Source organism: Humulus lupulus, chromosome 7, assembly GCF_963169125.1.
Source record: "Humulus lupulus chromosome 7, drHumLupu1.1, whole genome shotgun sequence".
NCBI lineage: Eukaryota > Viridiplantae > Streptophyta > Magnoliopsida > Rosales > Cannabaceae > Humulus > Humulus lupulus.
Genome location: NC_084799.1, coordinates 73,240,997 through 73,263,037, shown reverse-complemented (window position 1 = coordinate 73,263,037; position 22,041 = coordinate 73,240,997). Strand labels below are relative to the sequence as shown.

At 37.2% G+C, this 22,041-nt stretch overlaps 1 non-coding gene across 1 annotated transcript; it reads left to right on the top strand.

Moving 5' to 3' along the window:
* The first annotated feature begins 20,811 nt into the window (after positions 1-20,811).
* LOC133793345 (small nucleolar RNA R71) lies at positions 20,812-20,918 on the top strand. Its single transcript, XR_009874791.1, has one exon. It is a non-coding gene; the product is annotated as a small nucleolar RNA R71 (small nucleolar RNA).
* Positions 20,919-22,041: the final 1,123 nt, after the last annotated feature.

Here is a 22,041-nt window from a genome sequence, read left to right as displayed (position 1 = left end):
ACACATTGTAGTGTTATGTTCTTTCTAGAACATTAGCAAAGTAGATAAGATCATATGTATTTGTTACATCGGACATGACCGATATTGACAATTGATAAGATAAGTAAACATACCGTTATTATCTATTCTAGTCATATCATATAGTTGACCATAGGTCAATTCAATCTCAATTCTGAGTGGTTAGTATTCTAACTGATTGTATTATTTGAGTTCTTTGACTTGTTCATTACCATCTTACCCTACGGACTAGCCCATACTTACATCTTGCTAACTCGGTAGTATAATTGAGTGGGAGTGTTAATCATAGTTATGAACATCTATAACTTCTTATGAAGAAGAGAAACGATGGTTTCCTTTTAGTTTGGTTCAAGGTGTTAAATGATAGAGATCTCATTTCATTAATTAATATTAGTTTACTGAAATATCATTTACAAGGAACTTAGTATTTTAAGGATAAAATACAATGAGGGGTAAAATAGTATTTTATTCCTATCTCATTGTAGACCGTCTATAGAGGATTGAATGACAATTATGGTTATAATAATGGATAATTAATAGCGTATCTATATTTGTTATAGAACGTTCTATGAATTCAAGAGTGCAATTCCGAGTCTATAGTGGAGTCACGAGGAATTAATAAGTTAGTAAATTTATTTGTTAGATTTATGATAACTTATTGGAGCTTGATTTCATAGGCCCATGGTTCCCATTGTACCTTGGATAAAATCATCTAGATAGTCTCAATTAATTGATTTAATTATCAATTAGAATTATCAAAGTTGACCAGGTCAATTTTGGATAGTTTCACAGAGTTATGTAAATTTGAGAAGAAAAGATAAATTATGGCAGATTTATTAATTAAGATAAATTTGTATCTAAATTAATAAATAAGTTTAAATCAAGGTTAAAATTATAAAATAATTAATTTGATAAATGATTTAAAAAATTATTTAATTAATTAAATCAATAGAAAATAATACAGGTCTTGATTTTAAGTCCAATGGGCTTATAATCAAATGAGAAATTTCACGGGCCTAAAACCCATGATAATTTCGACCTAGGGCTTCAAATTGGCTATTATTTTATTGATTTTTTAATTAAATTAAATTACCTAATTGAGTCTATAAAAGGAGTGCTTAGAGAGAAGTCAAAACACAACTTCTGACAAGTTCATAAGTTTAGAAGTCAGATTTTCTGATAGGTTTTAGATTCTCTCTAAACACAAGTCATTTTCTAAGCCTCTTTATTATTTTCTTTTCTTCTCTCTGTATCTATCTCATGTGTTGAGAATTGTCCACTTTAGTCTGGGTGATTCTAAAGATATTTTGGAAGACTGTGAAGAAAATTGAAGATCGGTTAAGTTTATTGATAATACTCTGCGACAGAAAGGATACAAGGGTTAGAGAAATTGAAGGAATGACTCACTAATTCCGATGCGTATACTGTAAGTATTCTTATCGTTGTTTTTCTTTGAATTCAATTTTAGAAACATGTTCTAGGTTATCGCATATTAATTTGTTTAATATTAGATCTACATGAAAATAAATAAAGATCATGTACAAGTTTTCTAACAAAGGTCAAGTTCACTTTCATGAAAGTCAAGTTCATCGTGATAGACTCAACCCACTGCTTGTGGTTGGTCACATTTAGTGCCAAGACAGCGGAGGCTTTAGGATAGCTTAGAGCTGAATGAGAAACAAGAGCAATAACTATTAAATGCATGTTATAACAAAATCATGTCATTTGTGCTCTTTTCTCATTAACAAATGATCGTAAAATAACAAATGATCATTATGTATGTTAGAGTTCTTAAATAAACAAAAGATAGAACTCATTCATAGGTAAGAACAATCTATTAAAAATTATGACCAGATACATGAATTTACTATCTAGAGGATCAACAAATTGTGGTTCACAAAATGCAATAGATTTTCTTCACCATATTAAGCATCATTACCAAGCAATTATTATCGATAGAATAATTAATTACTCATATGGATCTTAATATAATTTTGGAGGAAAAAATACAAAATTTAAATAAATAGATATTTAAGTGTTCCTCATCACCGAATAGTTTAGTATGCTTAATTTTTACGATGGGCAAGAAAATAAGCATTCACCATTGTCAAAAAATAATCATTTTTATGCCACAAAAAGATTAAATATAAATACAATTATGAAATGAAATCCATGAATTAATCTTGTACATAAATATGTACAAATGGTAGGATATGGAAAAACAAGTGAAATAGTAAAAATTGGTCCAAAAAGGACCATTCACGCGCCCCCACATGCCCAAAAATGCCTTTGTTTTTTTTAAATATGTCCATACGACATGTCATTTATGAAAAACGGCATGTCGTTTGATAAAAATGACAGCCCAATCTACTGAAGAAACGACACGTCGTTTATGTCGTCCCTGAGCTTCAAAACCAGGCGCGCAGATCATGTTCGACCTGGTTCATTCCGCGGGTCCAATCCGCTTGAAACAACCGTCTCCAGCCACCATTTTGGTCACCGTCACTTGGGTTTTCTTCCCCTCTCCGTCTCCATTCAATTTATACCATCCATTCTACCTATTTCTACCCCAAAAACTACCAAAGAACTATGAACCCGAAATGGGTTTCCTCCATTGATGAACTTCAACAAAAGCTCAGTTTTCACAGCAACAAGCATGAAATTTTTGCCCAAAAAATTAGTTAAAACCCAACACTCATTATCAAACCCAATTTCCCACATTAAAGTAGCATTATTTTGAAATTTTGTGCAAAAAATCAAATTTGAAAAAAATGGGTTTATGTCTAAAATACAAGTCCCAAAAATCAAACTCTCATACCAATTGATAGATTAGAAACATATTATGAGCATTATAATCATAAATTAGATTCAACAACAATAGTCAATGCTCATGTAACAAACAAGATCACATTCTATTTAGGCATTAATTACACAATGATAAACATACCTCATAAGCTTGACATGGAGTCTTCAATGCTCATCTTTGTCCCTTTAGAATCTGTCCAAAACAACACACAAGATCAAGTGCAAATGCAAGAGAGAGCTTATGGAGAGCAAACCCTTACCAAAATACCACCATACACCCAGTTACCACTACATAAACCATATGTATTATGCCCTCTTACCCTAAGGGGTATTAGTGGGCTAATTAGACTCATTACAATATAAGGTGGTAGACTATAGTTTAATGGGCCAACACATAGTCATTAGGATGCCACCATATGCTTCTAATGCAATTAGTAAGTGTGAATCATCCCATTATGGTTATTGGTAATTGATAAACACTTTAATTAATGGTTGTGCTTATGAAATAATGTTTGTGATTATATTAGTCTGTATAATAATCCTAACACATGATACTTAATAAAAATTTGAATTATGTATTATAATAATGATATTTAAATTTATATTAATATAATTATTAAATATCTAGTCTCTTGTATTTTTTAATTAATTTTAAAAATATATTTCTTTAAATATTTGTAAAAAAATTTAAAGTTGAGAATGTTAATTTCCTTCCATATGAATTCCTTAGCTTAAATTTGGAAAGTAATTAATCTATCAATTTTTCTATATCTAACAATAATTTTTATGTTAAATTTTATCCTTTTTTCTATCAAATTATTTATATGCTTCTTCATACTTTAAATCATTCTTATCTTTTCTATATTTTTTTATTCTTATGCTTCTACTAATCACATTTATTATTTGTACTAATAATAACAGAGACAATTGTTAATGATAAAATCAACTATTTGTTGTGGAACTTGGGAGGTAATCTATTAAAAAAAAGAGACAACATAAAAAAAAAGACTATTTTTACGAAGATAATAATAGTTTAAAGGATTAGTTTTACAATATTGAAAAAGATGGGAACAAAACAAGACAAATTCAACAATTCAGAGATATAATTTACGATTTATCCAGACTCTTAAGCAATTGCCAACTACCACATTTTTTTTCTCTATTTTATTACATTACTTGATTAAAATAACGTGCAATTTACTTAGATTTTATTTTAAAAAATATTAATTATTTTTATTATATTTTTAATTATCATATAAATTTTAAATAAAAAAACAATGTTATATATATTATAAAAAATGACAATAATATATTAAAAATAAATTAAAGCAAAATATTGTTTATAGTTTTTTTTTAAAAAAAAAACGTTAAGTCAAGAATCCGTCAAATACACACTTTTTATATATAAAAATATGGTGCATTCTAATTTTAAAATTAAATATATTTTTTTCTATTTTTTTTTAGAAAAAATACCTATGAATTTCAATATATTAAAATATTAAAAAAAATTCTAAATGAGAACTATGAATTTAAGAAATTTATTTGATCAAATTTTAATTATTTAATTCAAAAAAATTTAAAGCCAACAAAGAGTTATATATAAATATATATTATCTAATTAATAGCTAGAGCAATTAAAATAAGTATTTTATCATAAAAAAAAGAAATTGTAAAATAAAAAAAAATATGTATATTGACGTCTTATTTCACTATTATATATACATTTGGATAAACAAAATATGTTAAATGACAAAATAAATAATTAATAAAAGAAAGAAAATAACAAATTTAAGCACATAAATATTTTTTTGTTATAGTTTTGAAAACATAAATAATTGATTGAGTAATTTAAATACTTCAATATGAAAATTTTAAATTATGTGATGAGATATTATTATGGCTAATTTATTACTTTTTATTTAATTTTTCAATTTGTTTAACCCAATTTTGGACTCAGTGACATGGTATTTGGAAAAGGGACACATGGCGATAATCAACAATTAATGAAGAGAGTTGGTCGAAAAAAGAGTAGCTGCTCAAAAGAACTACATCAAAACAATGAGGATTCAATTTGAAGAAGTACAAGTAACCTGTTTGAGAGGAGAAGACTGGTGTTGTTATATGATGCTGCTCGAAGATAGACCTGCTCGATCTACAACACATTTTTCACCCAAAGATCCGAATTTCATGAAATACTGCAAAATATCCCAAGATATTTATGTAACTGATATTTGAATTGTATTATTTTCGTATTATTTGAATTTATAATTGGTTGTAACAATCTCACACTACACATGTAAGGCATAGGTTAAATTGTAAGGGCTCATAGCCCATTACGAGCTTCTATAAATAGATATATCCCTCAGTCATTAGAAAAAAGCTGAATTTGTGCGCACTTTACATACAAAACCCTTCTAAATTGTATTCTTTTTCTCTTAGGCTTGAGAAACTCAGTTGAACCATGTTTCTTATTGATCTTGAGTCTGAGACTTCTTTGATTAATAAAAGTGCAAGTGGACGTAGGTCATTACCAACTCTTGGGGTCGAACCACTATAAAATTATGTGTCGTTTACTTGATTTCAGTTCGTTTTATTAATTCATGTCGTATAAATTAATTCAGTGTCGTTGACCAAAACGCTAGTCAACATTTTTGTGTTTTCATTGAGAGATGAAATCCAAGATCATCCTATATCAGATCCATATGAAGCAATGACTATCAATACTAGAAGCCAAAGCCAAGAACCACAATGGAGAACCCTACCACTGGACACCATGACCACCCTTCGAGCAGTCGAATTCCCCTCTGCACTCTGGTCAGCAAGTTCCTCCATCTGGAGACATGCCTCCACGAGCAACATACGGGCGTGATGAACCCCACGTAGACTTAGGGGAAGACCTTAACTTCGATATTGAACAACTGAAGGAAGTTGTGGGACAAATGCAGGAGCAGTTTGTCTCCATGCATGTAGCGCACAATTTTTATTTTATTTTATTTATTTGTTTGTATTATTTTAATTGTTGTTTGTTAAGTATTGGAATTTTGTTTTAATTTGAATTGTTTGGTAGTAATTATATGAATTGAAATTTAGTTTTTTATTTAATTATTTTATTTTGTGAATTATTTTATGAGTTTTGATTGTGTGCAAGAAGGTGCATGGTTAGTAGTGATGGACTTTTTGATTGTGTGTGTGCAAGTTCATGGCATGCAAGAGGATGCCATGAACCTAGACTACATAGTGGGAATGTTAGCAAAATTTCCTATTTATAGAAAACTAGTAAGTGAGAAAATTCTAGAAGGCATGTATCATAAGAGAAAAAATGAAACAAAATAGGTAAGGGAGAGAGAGAGAGAGGGGCATGCGAAGTGAAGAGCAAAGGAAATGCGAGTTTCCTTATTTAGGTTGTTGTCATCATTTTTCCCATTTATTTACTTTTTTTATTTTATTTAGGTTAAGTTAAGAAATAGGTTTAGGAAGGTTTCTCATTCCCACTAGAATAGGTTTTCAACCAATTAGGTTAGTATAAAGGGAAAGATTGAGCCTTGAGGCTCAATCACTTGTGGATGTTGAAACCTAGAGAGAAGAAGGAGAAAAGAAGAGAAAAGAGAAGAAAGAAAGAAAGAAGAGGAAAAGGAATAGGGTTTTTCAAAAATCCTTAGGTATGTGATATTGTATTAGTGCTTTGAATCCTCTATGTTTCGTTCTTCTTCTTAATTATAAGAGCATTGTTCTTTTCTTTGTTGTGGGTTTGGAAAATCCTAGGTGTATCAAAGAGGAGGTTTTAGTTTTTGAGTTGCTGATCTCTATCAAAGGAGGTAATGGAAACTTCTAGCATTGTTTTTGTTTAATTCTTGTTTATAATTTTGAAATATTGGTTGTTGTTTTGAGGAAGCATGTTGATGTTGTATTGATCATTGTAGTGTTGATGGGTATATGTTATAGTGTATGTTTTTTTTTTCAATATTGCTATGATGAACACGTGTGTGGTTATGTTATTTTGATTAGAAACATGTTAGTATTTATTTAAATTATAAAGCAATAATGTATTTTGGATGTATATTTCGACATAAGCATGTGGTAGGGATTAATATGTTTCCTTTGAATCTTGACATGAGTTTGGGTTATGATGATAACTTATTTGAGAAAAATTGTGATTCATGAAATTGTTATGATGTCTAGATTTTGGCTGTAGCATATTATAGGTTTAGGGATTCCTTTGGTTATTTAAATTATCAGCATGAAAAAGTTATTGTATAAGGAGCATGTTAGAATTTTTGTTGAGATAATAACAAAAACACATTTGAGTTTAATATTGATTATATCATAATGCTTTGGCTATGAATATGTTAAGGATGTATGTTTGAGTTAGGAAGCATGGTAGAAATGTCTTGATTTGTTTTATATTTTTCATTTGTGCCTATTAGGTGTCTCGACCAATGTGTAATACTTGGAGTTTATGTTCCTAAAATGATTTAGTTGTTTAATTGCATGCCAATGGTAATATCAAAATATAAATTTTATTAGACACATGCATAGGGTTTTGTCTAGTGCTTTATTAATGGGTTGTGAATTTTGTTTGGTTTCTTGACTTTACTTTTAAATTTTGGGTAAGGAGCATGTTGTTAATTGTGATATTTTATGTTGTTAGGTTGTATAGAATTTTACCATGAACATGCATTGTGATTTAGGCTTGTTTTGATTTGTTTTTAGTCTTACATGTTTAAAATGTGTTCTTGAATTTGTTCAAGTATAGAAACATGTTAAAGTGATTGGTTGAAAATGTGATGAAAAGGATGATGAGTATATTTTTGAATGATTATGGCTTACTGATTTTATTTTATAAATTATGGCAATTTGTAAATAAATTAAGAAAGAAAGCAAACTATGTCTTAGTGCTAAGGGTGGCGTAGTATTTCTTGCGGTCCAAGATGGACTTGGTGAGTATAATCTGGGCGTACGGACCCGTTTTCCAAGAACATGAGTGGGGAGCAGAAAAAACTAAAAAACTAAGTAAACAAAGAAGAAAAATGACTTACCCACGCACTGAAAGTCCAGCACCAATGTGGGGATATTCTCCAGGAGGAACCTGAATGTCATAAACCAATAATGTCTGACATCCAGGGGGTGCTTCCAGGTGCTAAATGGAGCCGGATAGTTACCACGAGGTTTCAATCTATAAAATCCATCCCGGGTCTTGTGCTTTGAGTTAAGCTACGACTCTAGCTTGTAAAAAAATAGCACCTTTGTGGGGTTAAACATCGGAATCTCCTTCGATGCACAGAAGATGCATCATCCCGCGAGCAGCTTGTACGCTTGGGGTAGAAGTTGGAACGACGCGATCCACACAAACGTAAGGAATCACGCGAAGTAATTATGGAGCGGGAGAGTAGCTCCCGCACTGATGTGGCCTATACTCAAGGCCCTGAATTCGCCCATGCCGGTATGGGCCTTCTCCTCCTTCCAGGCTAGTCGGTTGTAGAAGAGCCCTGGAGTCGACTCCACTCCCAGATGTTTCTCCGGGTGTCCAACATTCGATAGTTTCGAAATTCATTCCTTTCCCCTTCCACTTCCCATGTATTGCTCGTGGGAAGTTTGTGCCCTTCTAGGACTATGGGGCTCGATTAAATGAAGTCTTCCAGATGAAGAGTGACACCACCACTCATGATTAGGGAATTGGAAGCGAAAAAGAAAACAAAAGCCAAGCAGTTAGCACCAAAACCCAAAAAATTGGTTAAGGTACGGGGGCTCTCCAAAATCTGCTAGGAGAAGTCCCCTCCGGACCCGGATCCGGGATCAATGAAGGTCTCAAGATCCTGGGTCAGGAGCTAAAAATTGAAGGTTTTCTCTAACTCTCCTAGGTCAACCTTGGGATGTCTGAATTGATCCGGGACAGCTAGACGGGAATTATCGCCTAAAAAATCTACAATTTAGACCTACACTATCCTACCTAGGACCATCCTATACGATGGTCACGACCCTAAAAATTTTATGGTCGCAGGAAAAATATTACAGTAAAAAAAAGAATAAACAGAGAAAGAAAAATTACCAGAAAACTTACTGAGAGGTGCTGGGTTTGAAATTTGTGAAATCTCAGGTGACAAAGTCGGTAGGATCTCAGCCTTAAATTTGAGAAGACGATACAGAAATTCATCTACTGGCTGAACTAGAACTAAACCATTTGATGGTTGAACAGAAATAGGCCTGGTCGGAAATAGACAGCTACGGAAATTGACTAATCGCCGGAAATGCTCGTTGGCAAGTTGGGACATAAAAAGATCTTTTTTGCTATGAATATGTAGAGTGTGTAAAGTTGGAAATGAAACTGTTGAGGTATTTATAGGGCAGGAATTTACTGTGGGATCCAACCGTTCAGAATGTGGATCTCAAGATTATCCCCATCCAACAGTCCCGAATGACTCATAGGCTTTAATTAGCCCAATCGAGCACCAGATCGTGGATTCGTCAATCCACACCTACCTAATCCAATGGTCTACGTTGAAAAATTTAAATTTATCCCCATCCAACGGTCCCAGATGGTGCAGAGACATTGAACAGCCCACTTGAGTACCCTATCAACTTTTCTCATACAGACGGGACGCCTCGGAAATTATGCTAACATCCATCAGTCACTGGGACAATCAACATATTCTTTCTAGATCTGTGAGGCGCGAGTGGTATAGACGCACCATCAACTTGAAGGCACGTGTGCGAAACATTGTGGTTTCGAAGGGACGGGGATCGCCCGATTGGCCCCCAAGTAAATGAACCTGTCTTCTAGGAAACAAACCGGGATATTTGGATTTGATCCGGGCAAGTGAGGCAAGTCTCCACCGTGAAGACTTAGGGGGTAAATGTTATCCCTGTTTTCCCCTCGGGACACGTGGCATGACACAATGGGTATATGGGCTCCGTCAAAGAGATCCAGGCCCATCCTGAGGTCGAAGAACAGGGAAGAAGAAAATCCTAATGGCCCAATAGTCAATGAGCCCAACAATATTCGATGGGCACGACAATAACAAGGGAACTAAGACCAAGATGCAGGCGCAACTCATATTCCCGACCCCAACCTATCCGTATACTCTGGGATACCAATAGAGGTAGCAGGCTTGCTAGTCTAGGAATAGACCTTGTCAAGAATAAACTCGTCCTAGTGAGTGAACCAGGACTCTAGTAAATGAACCAGGACATTAGTAAAGGAACCCGAACTAGACGTTCGGATAGGGCAAGTTTGATCTTCCTTGAGGCTGACATGTCCCCAAGAAACACAGAAGTTGGTCTCCTCAACTAACCTATAGAAGAGGTTAGGCACAAAACGTACTTTGTTCCTAGGAAATAGTACTTGTTATATTATTTTATAATATAATGTTTTCGATTAAATAAATGTGACAAAGAGTGTCAATATTGTAACATATAATAGAGAGTTACAATATTTAGATATATGAGATATATCCAAATATGTAACATATTTGGTGTTACAAATTTGTAACTTCCAAATATCACCCATGATTGTGTAGATTTGTTGTTACACAATATTGAGATGAATTTCTTAAAGCCATATGAGAAATGGCTGATAGAGTGCAATTTTAACTCCCATATTGTGTATGGAAGTTACAAAATCAAGTGTGAATAAATTTGGAGCGTTTTTAAAAAATTGTAAAATTGGTTGCTGGAAAATGTCTAGGGCCGCAGCGCCTGTTTGTCAGGCCGCGGCCCAAGTGGCTGACAGCATCTTCCAACTTTCGGTTTTGTCAAATTTTGAACGTTTCCAACAACCAAATAGCTCTCAAATTCTCTATTTTAATTCCATAAACATCCAATTAATCATTGGTAACAGCCACGGGGGTTGGTGGAATTTGAAATTCAAAGGGTGTCTCAAAGCTCTATAAATATGAGCCTAATGCTCACTTGTAAGATACACATTTTCTATCCACTAGAGCACTTGACTAGAAACACCTTGAGGCTTGATTATTCCAGAAAGCATTTCCAAAATCTATGAGAGATCCCTTAGTGCTTGAGTTAGGGGGAAATAAGCTTTTGGACAAAGGTTTCAAACCTTGTTCAAGTTGGTGATCCTCAACACTCTTCACTTTGGTTGTGTGAGTGAGAGTTCTTTGTTAATTGTTCTTGTTCTTATTCTTTTGTTCTTTTGCTTTTCATTTATCCTATTATTCTTCTTTTCTCTTTTACTTGTATCTTTTGTTTTAGAGTTGTAATCTCATCTACATCTTTTATTTTACTATCTCAAGTTTATTTGTATCTTTTTGTCAAAGAGTTGTATTTTCTATATTCTATCATATTCTACTTCTTTCTCTATATTTACTTGTAATTTTGCATGGAGTTGTAACTTTATTTAATCAATCATTATTTATTTGTAATATTTTGTTTAGAGTTGTAATTATCTTACCATTTCCATTGAGGCAAAACTATTTTTCCTAACAGTACTGCCACTACTCTGACATATCCTATCCCCAGGATCCCTTTGGAAGCCCACGCGGACCAGTCTGAGGTTACGTATTATTGGCAGCAATAAGGCTTGGCTCTGCCCAAGCCGGCCCAATAGGCCCTGATTAATATGTTTTATTAAGCCATATCCTTTGTATTATGACTCCATCAGCGAGTAAACCATGATTACGTCCCTATTGGGCCAGGATTAATCCAGCCCTAGTCCATTGCACCTAATTGCCTATAAATAGGACCAATTGTGCACTGTAGCAGGGATCTGAGATTCTCTCTTGTAAGCAATTACTGTGCTAAAACTTGCAGAAAACTCCATTGTCAAAAGCTCTCTAAAATCTAATATAATATACTCGTGGAATAAAGATCATTAACGCCCCAACCACGTAAAAACTCTGTTTGTCTCTCTTTGATCCTTTCTTCTTAGCTCTTATTTATTAATCTATTTCTTGTTTCCAAAAAACTCGGTAAACACCTAGCATACAAATCACTAGGTCTACACAAATGATCTATCACTCTAGAAAATACAAACGAATGAGTAGCCCCTCAATCAATAAATGCAGTAAATGAAGATCTGGCACTAGAATTCTGACCTGTCACGACCGAGGGACTAGCCTCAGCCTCAGTCTGGGTCAAGGTAAATACTCTGGCAGGAGTGAGGCTGTCATGTTTCTTTGGTTCTTCTTTCCTGGCTTGTGGGGAGTCCTTCCTCAGATGACTAATACTCCCACAAGTAAAGTAGGCTCTGACTCTGCACTCTCCCTGATGTCGTCGCCTGCACCGATGACACTATGGGAAATTCCTCCGGTTGTCTCCCCGGCCATGATGGCCACTAAAAGCACCCTGTGCTCTCCTATTTGAGCCAGGAGGAACAATAGAATCTAGGGCCTTTCTCTTCTTCTCAATGAGGCCACTACCCTTGATAGATCTAGTAAAAGGAGGCACCGTCCTCCAAGCATCGTGCCTTGTGGTGCCCTCTCTCCATATCTAATCCTCAGCCCCCTCAACTGTAAGGGCCTTCTCCACTACCTGTGCATAGGTGGTAGTCCTTGTGTCTAGTATTATCCTGACATCATGGGCGATCATAACGTTCAATCCCCGCACAAACCGACCCCTCTGTGCCATATCAGTAGGCACCAGGTCTGGTGCGAACTTTGCTAACTGGTCAAACTTCAGAGCTTATTTTGTAACCGTCATTCGGTTATGAGTCAAGTTGACAAAACTCATCAACCTTTGCAGCTTGGACTGCTACACTATAATATTTCTTGTTGAAGACGTCTCTGAATTCTTCCCAAGTCATAAATGTTACACCATTCCTCTGAGACACAACTTCCCACCAGATGCGGGCATCTTCTCTCAACATGTAGCTGCCATAGGCAACTCTCTCATTCCCTTCCACCCTTATGAAATCCACGATGGAAGAAGTCATGTTCATCCACTGCTCTACCCAAAGTGGGTCTGGGCCACCCTCAAAGGTGGGAGGATGCTGCTTCCTAAACCTCTCATATAATGGCTCCCACCTATTTTCCATTACAGGCTGAGTTGACCTAGGTGCCACAGTCAGTGGAATTTATCACCCAATACCCCGAGGAGGGGCTTGGTTCCTCAACTCTCATAGCTCATCTTCCATTCGTTGAATTCTGGCTTCCATTTTGGAAAACAATTGTTGCCAATTCGGTGGGGCAGGTGGAGGGTCCTGACCCTCGCTGTCATCTTTGGCCCTATTGTCAGGAGTTAGATCGATCGCCGAGGCATAACTGCAATATTCCTACAATCAATGACATCGCACATCAGGCATGATAACAACATCCAAAAATCCACCTCCGAGTCCCATCACTCCAATACAAACATTAATCAACACATTACACATAACATATAGCAGCCAAGGGGCCATGCCCTATTATCATGCATATATAAACACTTTCATCATGTTGTATCTATACATTCAAGAAAATAGGGCAACTTAAACAAGAAATTAAGCATATAGTTCATTAAATACCGACCAATCCTAAGTCGAGCTTGTCACTGGCAGCGAGAGTACATGTTCAGTCGATCTCCAAAATCCATAAACTTTGGAACGTTCTGATACCAAGTTGTAACGCCTTACTACCTTAGAGTCATTACCATGTGATTTATAAATGTGCCATTAGCTCACTAATCAAGGTTATAGGTTAAAAAGTGTGATTAAATTGAAATAAAAACTCATTTGACAACATAAATTATAAAAGATTTGGACATTCAATTAAATCATAAATTTTTTACATTTGGCATACCAAAACACTGTTTGAAAATGTTTTACAACTCAAAATATGAATACAGTCGACCTAAGCAACAAAGCAAATCATTACAACATATTCGTCAAAATAACCCTGGCCATGGTAACCAATAGACCGAACACGTACACGCCGCTCCATGCTCTCCAACTCATGGTTGGTCGACCTTTCCCTTGCCCTTATCTGCACCATAGAGCACCCGTGAGCCAAAGCCCAGCAAGAAAAATCAACGCATGATATATCATAATCCAATCACAAAATTAAATAGTTCAACAAACAAAAGAATAAACATATAGCAGCCTATGCCGACTCAGGTGCTTTACCAGGCACTAGGTTCACAGTCTTCACCGAGTGGGTAGATACTGCACCCTAGAGGGTCTCGCCCAAGTGGCATGCACTTAGCGTGCTTAACAACGATCCCGGCCCTTGCCGTACCCAGCCTTTTGCCGTTCTCGGCCTTCGCTGTTCCCAGCCTTCGTCGTTCATTCATAAGCATGCATAACACAGCATAACATTCACAGATATTCACACATATATTAAGCAAAAACGATAAGGCCATGCCCTGAAACACAAATAATAGGGCCATGCCCTGCTCTACGGGCACAAACATTTTTCTTACCTGTGTCCCAAGCTGACAGATCAACGCGATCCCAAGCACGATCCCCTAACCCGAGCTTTTACGTAAACCTAGTGACAACGCATCCATAATAAAAATCCATCAAGCCCTTAAACCAAATAAGAACTTTGGATTAAAATACTAGCCTTAGGGACCTCAAGTCCTACTAAACTGGGTAGTAGAATCCTTCCCGAGCCTTAACATTTGGGTTCCCGAGCTTAAAACCCTCAAATAGCCAAAATTTCCCATTTGAGCCGCGACCCAGCCCTTAAGGGCCACGACACGCTAAAGTCAGAGAGCATTAGGCTTTCATTAAATGGCCATGGGCCGCGGTGCGTGTAACGCCCCAACTCCTGGGACCGTTACGGTGTGCCTTGTAAATAGTGCTAAACTCGCTAATCGAGTCGTTTGGCCAAAATCGTGAACTAAGTATGATTAGCGGTTTAGGGATTAAACATTTTGGTTAGGGTGTAACATTTCACTAGAACGTTTAGTATATACATTGGGATCCCGAAAATATAATTTCAGAGTTTATTGCAGAAAATATTTACAACAGGTCGTTCTAAGCGACAAAACAGGGTTCAACCCTAGTTCCACTTTAAACCTCGGCCGTGGCGGACGAGCAGCTGCATATGTACACGTCATCACCTAAGCTCTCCAACTCAAGGATGGTCTAGCTTCCTCTTGCCTTTACCTGCACCACGTAGCACCCGTGAGCCAAAGCCCAGCAAGAACACAATAGAGCATGATATAATATCAACAACGATCATAATAACCATTCGGGACTATCAGTCCAAACAAATAGGTGACAATAGCCAAAAGTCACAATAATGAGCATCGCTCCCTCTAGCCATGTGACGATAGGGTCACCAGGGCTTAACCGATAAGTGGTTCTTTCTTAAGTTTGATTAGGATAGGTGCAAGGTGATTAGTCACCAACATAACCTTCCTCACGACTCTAGAGTTGAAACTATGGACAACGTCCCTTAGCCATGTGACAAACGGTCACTGGGGTCATATACCTTGCCTATAGTCATCTGGTCATAGACCAGGCAAGCGCTTATAAGTTCTTCGACCTTAGGGTCGGTCCCGCATTAATGCCATGGAGCTATTCAATGCGTGATCATCGACTTTAGGGTCGGTCTGGCATTAGTGCCTTAGAGCCACTCAATGCACGATTCTCGACTTTAGAGTCGGTCCAGCATTAATGCCATGGAGCCATTCAATGCATGATTCATCGACCTTAGGGTCGGTCTAGCATTAATGCCATATAGCCATTCAATGCATGATTCATCGACCTTAGGGTCGGTCTAGCATTAATGCCATAGAGCCATTCAATGTGTGATTCTCGACTTTAGAGTCGGTCCCTGACTAGTCAGTGTCATACACAAGTAAGTCATGCCACCAAACATATATCACATGTTCAATATCCATAAACAAGGTATTTAGCATGCTTACTAAACAGATACCAGTACAATTAGGACCATGCACAACCATAGAGGCTCAAGCTCTAAAAACAATATCATACCCAGTATACAAAGCATGTCCTAATCACATGTTTCTCATGCATCATATGCAATATATCCAGCAATCCAACATGCACCAATAACAGCCATGCATGCCACGTTTAATAGTCAACCAACATGCATCAAGAGTAGCCATGCATGTCATACATAATAATCAACCGACATGCATCAATAATAACCACGCATGTCATACATAATAATCAACCAACATGCATCGATAATAGCCATGCATGTCACATATACACAGGGTGCAGTTTTCTTACCTCAAAGTCGAGCTAGAATAATTTAAAGAACGACCCTTGAGAACGATCAACCTTTAGTCCTTTAGCGGTCACCTAGTCATAACCAAATATAAGATACCATCAATAAAAATGGTCAACATAAGTTTTCAAACCAATATCTAGCCTCCGGGACATCAATCCCCACTTAACCGGGTACTAGGATCAACCCCGAGGCCTTAATCTAGCATCCCTAGGCCAAAAACCCATTTTTGGCCAAATCTGCCTTGATGGGCCGCGGCTCACCATAGCCATGCCGCGGCTCATTACCCTGACAGCCCAAAAACCAGCAACGCACCAGCAAACTCCCCTGCGTTTTTCCTCTCAAACCAGCCCTTCAAATCAGCTCAAAACCTCTTCCAAATACTCATTTAAACCTCCAAACATCACCCATAACTCCCCCTCATCAAAACCCAAGTTCCCAAACTCAAGAACTTCCATTAATTCAAACTTTCTACAAGTGATTCACAAGTCAAAAGCTAAAACTCAAAACAGAGTATGAACCATAAATTAATGGTTGAAACTTACCTCAAACACGATTTTGAATCCCCTTAAATGTCTGAATCAAGTTCCTTAGCTCCCACCTTTGATTTCCTAGCTCAATTCCTCAATTTGGGCTCTCAAAAATCAAAGAAAAGTGAAGGGAGAAGCTTGTACGAGAGAGAGAGGAAGAGAGGATGAGGATGGCTCTGTTTTATTATATTTCCACAGCCTTCTAAAACTCCCAAGGCTGATATAAATCCTTAAGGTCAAAAGACCATATTGCCCCTAGGCCAAATAAACCCCTTTAAAGGCTTCCAAGGGTAAAACCGTCCTTTCCTGCCTATCTCGTTAATTATAATTAACGCTCTCCAATTCCCGCTATTCTCAATATTCCCAAATACCAATAAATCATATCCCATTATACTTTAATTCCCGGTAATGCTCTAATCACTAATTTCACCCCGAGCCCCGAACTTAAACCCGTTATGACTAGACCGAACACTTACATCTCATGATCGTCTCATGTCGATTAGCTCGAACCAATCCACCTTATAATGTGGCTATATTAATTAATCACAACCATGCACCCAAAATATACAATTACGCCCACAGTGGCCAAATTACCAAATTACCCTCATAATTAACATATGAGCCCATATGCATGCATTCACCATCATATAATAATATAATTCACGTAAACATGCATATAATCATTAAATACTATAATAAATCAATTATGGCCCTCCCGGCCTCCTAATCAAGGTCCTAAACCTTATTAGGAAATTTGGGGCATTACAGTGCGCCTAGGTAAAATTCTGAGGCCCCAAGCCTCTGCATTCAAGCGGGCCGCAGCGCGAGCCCCAAAGCTGAGAATTCCTCATGCATTTTTCGAGCTGACCTCCCTAAAAATTCAATCAAAACATACTCCAATGCTAGAATTGAATCCTTCAATAAATCTACTACACTTTAGGCAGTGCTAGCACCTTAGAAAGCTAGTTAAATCACCCAAGTCATACCAAATTCAACTTAAGCCTATAGCTTAGCTAAGCTTCATTCTCAACAAAATTTACCAACAGAAATATGGAAGTAACCTTACCTCAATGATAATTCTGAGCTTAGACTAGATTTCCAACACCTCAAGCTGCAAATTCCCCAACTTCCAGCCTTTAATTCAGAGCCTCACCACCATAATTTTCCAAAATTGCTTAACTCACCAAGAGAAGGAGAGATAGCAAGAGAGCGTTGATAAATTCTTCTATTTCCTTTCAATTGACTCTAGTGTTTTAATCAGCTTAAGCCTATCCCCAACTACCTAATGACCAAAATTCCCCCAAGTTTATCCTCAATCCTCTAGTTCCATAAAGGGCAATCCCGTCATTTTCCACATCCCGCTAATTCTTTGAGTGTTCCTATAAATCCTCATTTAACCCCAACATACTTAAACAAACATTAAATTACTACTTGTTACCTGGTAATTCCCGAGCACATACTATATCCCCAAAATACCCCTAGGCTCCTCCCAAGCTGGGTACTCGACCCCGTTATGACTACTTCGCTACTCCGCTCCCTAAGACCGTCTCGGATCGCACATCACAAATATATCACCACAATCTTGTGGTATCAAGCACAACATACATGTATATATATTGTATTTATGCCCTCAATGGGCGAAAATTACAAATATGCTCCTAATAACTAAATTGGGCCCACATGCATATTTAATTTGCCTAAACATGCATTTCTAATCACATAATCATTTAATTCACATATTAAGATAGTTAAATCAATTATTTCCCTCCTGGCACGCTAATTAAGGCACTAAGCCTTATTAGCAAATTTGGGACGCATCACGGGCCAATCATTAAACGTAGATCGGGTGTAATTTTCTACCTCAGGTCCTGCGTAAATAGTGTCTAACGACCCTCAAGAATGGTCCTTTCCTCCCGAGCCTAACAATTCACACCCTAGTCATAATAATAACATTTAATAACTATCAGGAAACGAACCAATAAAGGCTTCCAGAGCGAGTCCTAGCCTCCGAGACCCTGAATTCTACTAACCAGGTAGTAGAACCATTCCCAAGCCCTTGGGTTTGGGTTCCAAACTCCCAAAACTTACTTTTATTTTTTTTCCAATTAGAGCCGCAGCGCCCCCCCACTAAGGGTCGTAGCGCAACAAGTCACAAAACCTCGAGCCCAAAACCACAGGGCACGCACCGTGGTGCAACCCCTAGCACTGCTGTGCCATGGTAGTTCGAGGCACCTCTATAACTTCCCACTTCACTATGGATGCTTCCTGGAATTCCGACTAGCCCTGCAAACCAACACGATTCTTTCCAACGTGTTTTGTCCTCACTCACACTCTTCCTGGGAAAACTTCCCAGGATGTCACCCATCCTGAGATTACTTAAGGTTAAGCACGCTTAACTTTGGAGTTCTCAAGTGATGGGCTATCAAAATGAAGATGAATCTTGTTGGTATAGGTAGTACCTATCAATCCATTTAAGCCATATTCAACTGTGTAGTCCCATTCCTACATATCTTAGAATCATCATACTTGATCTTCCCCAGGCGATGTTGGATTGCACAGCTTTACCCGGTCTTTCCTCGTACAGATCACGAGATACTGACTATCACAACCTCCTTGCCCCTTTGAGTTCATAAGGGTCAGGACACTCAAAGAAAAGCGTCGCGACGTGACATGTGAACCTAGAAAATCAGCGATTTTAAGAATCGCCAACTTCCTAAAAATATCCCAAAACATAATTTTAACCAGTTTCGATCATAATAATAGCCTCAACAGCTCAGAAATACAGTAAACAACTCTTAAACTCAATCAAAACTCCATACGACTAAGAATTTAGTAAAGCTTCAAAAAACTATAAAAACCCAAGAACTAAAACTCAGTTATTGTTTTTGACTCCATGTTTACCACGGATTGGGTATCAAGAACAAGAAAGTCCATAGGGAAATAGAATTTTTCTATTTAAACTAGAACATCCTCAACAATAACCCAAGGCTTTTTGATGGAGAAGTCAGCCAGCTATAGCACAACAAATGTTGGCTTCATTTCTCCAAAACCGAGTTGCGAGTACACAGAATAAGGCATGAGGTTTACACTTGCGCCAAGATTAAGTAAAGATTGGCTGACTTCATGAGTCCCAATTTGGCAAGAAATGGTGGGACAACCAGGATCTTTGTATTTCAACGATGTCTTTTATTCAATCACTGCACTCACTTTCTCAGTCAAGAAACCAGTCTTCTTGACATGATGTTTCCTTTTTGCAGTGCATAGATTTGATGATTTTGGCATAAGCTAGCACTTGTTTTATGATGTGAAGAAAAGGAAGATTAATCTTCACTTGTGTCAAGTGCTCAAGGACTTCAGCTCGGTTATCAGGAATTTTCCCAATAGGTTTCAAAGCCTGAGGGAATGGAACTTTTGCAGAAGAATTGGTGGTGCACTTGCAAGAATATCATCTGGAGTGCTTGAAGTAGTGGTCTTAATGAATGGACCTTCTAAATTTTTACCACTTCTAGTTGTGATGGCATTGACCTCCTTAACGTCTTGATCGTTGGAGTTGGAGGATTGGGCCATATGTTTCCCTTGTGCATTGAATAGAGGTTACGAAGGAATTTTGCCTTTTTAAGAAATAGCCAAGGATCCAGTCAGTTTTGAAAATTAACTTTTCATTTCCTTGATTTCATCCATCATTTGCCAATTTAGTTTGGATTGTTCCTCTATGAATGCATGAAGAGTATTCTCAAGAGAATTCCTTAAGGAGCATAATACGCTTTTGGTGGTTGAGCTTGATGCTCGTTTCTCCATTGGTTTCCAGATGATTGAGCTTGGTTGGAATCTCTCCAACTGAAATTTGGGTGGTTTCTCCAACTAGGGTTGTACATATGAGAGAATGGCTTGTTAATTGCCCCTAGGGCATTGCATTGCTCCTCATAAACACCCCCTTTTATTTCATTTAAAGCTAAACAATCCTTAGCTAAATATTTCGTCCCTCCACAAACAAAACAAGGTTCTTGTGGTTCCACTTGAGTAATCATGTGCGGTTTTCGGCCACTTTTTGTCATTAAGACCTCAAACTGCTTTTTCAAGGCTTCGAGTTGGGCCTTAACACTATCCTCTTCTCGAAGTTGATAGATCCTAGATGTTTTGTGTTGGTTGATGCTATCAGTATCACTTGTACCAGTCCAGGTGTGAGATTTTTTGTGGTTTCTTCGAGATTTTCAAGAGCATCACCTGGCTCTTTTTCGAGGAATTCACCATTGCATAACATTTCTACAAATTGGCGTTCACGACTTGTGAGGCCTTCCTAGAAGTAACTGACAGAACACCAGCTCTCATAGCCATGGTGATGGCACTGATTTAACAGATCTTTGAATCTTTCCAAAACTTGATAGAACATTTCATTGTCTTTTTGGGAAAATGTGGAAATCTGTCGTTTTAGACTGTTGGTCTCATGGCTAGGGAAGTGTTTCAAAAAGAAAGATTTGGTCATTTCCTCCAATGTTCCAATAGACCTAGGTCTCAAAGAGTATAACCAGCTTTTGGCTTTGTCCTTCAAGGAGAAAGGGAAGAACTTTTCTAATGTCCCAAATTCCCTAATGTAGTTTATGCCTGGATTATGGGGCAATTTTTTTATTATGAAATTGTGTGATTAAAGGCATTATTATGTGGAATATATGATGATAATTGCATATTTGTATATTTATGTGCATGTTTATGATTTATGGATGAGACCGCATTATAATGTGGATATGTTCGAGCTATTCAGCATGAGACGATCCTAGAACGCAAGTTAGGAGTTTGGTCGTAACGAGGTCAAACACCGGGCTCGGGGCAAGCCTAGGGGTACTTTGGTAATTTAGTACATTATCGGGATCATGTAGTGGGGGAAACTATTTGGTAATTATTTGAGGATATTAGGAATAACAGGAATTGGAGGACGTTAATTATAATTAACGAGAAATGATAGTTTTACCCTTGGGTGGTTGAGAAGGGAATTAATTGACCTAGGGGAATTTTGGTCTTTTGACCATGGGATAGACTTAAGGGTGGCTGGTTGTAGAAGCTTAAGGCAAAAAAAAAAAAAAAAAAAGAGTAACCTTCTTTCTCTCTCACGATTGCCTCTCTCTCTCTCTTCCTCTTGGGTTGGTGTTTAAGGCTAAGTGGAGATTGAAGCTTGGGGGTCAAAGCTTGAGGGTTCGGGTGTGTGATCGGTAGCTGAAGAGGATTCAATTCTGTGTTGAAGGTACGGATTTCAGTTTGATTTTCTGGTTTGCTCTGTTTTTAAGGTTAGTTTAAAGCTTTGGATTCTTGATTGTAGAAAGAGGTATAAATCTTGGGTTTTGATGAGGTTGAGGTATAGATGAAGTTTTGGGGTTAGTGTTTGAGTTTGTTTTGAAGCTTGGTACTCAGGGGAAAACACAGGGGAGAAAACCAGAAATTTCTGGTCTGTCAAACTGGTGCCCCAGCGCTAGGCAGGGGAGGGCTCGGGTGCTCTCTGACTTGGGGCAGCGCCCCAAGCAGAACTGCTAATGATTTTTTAGCAATCACGCAGGAGGGAAGATTCT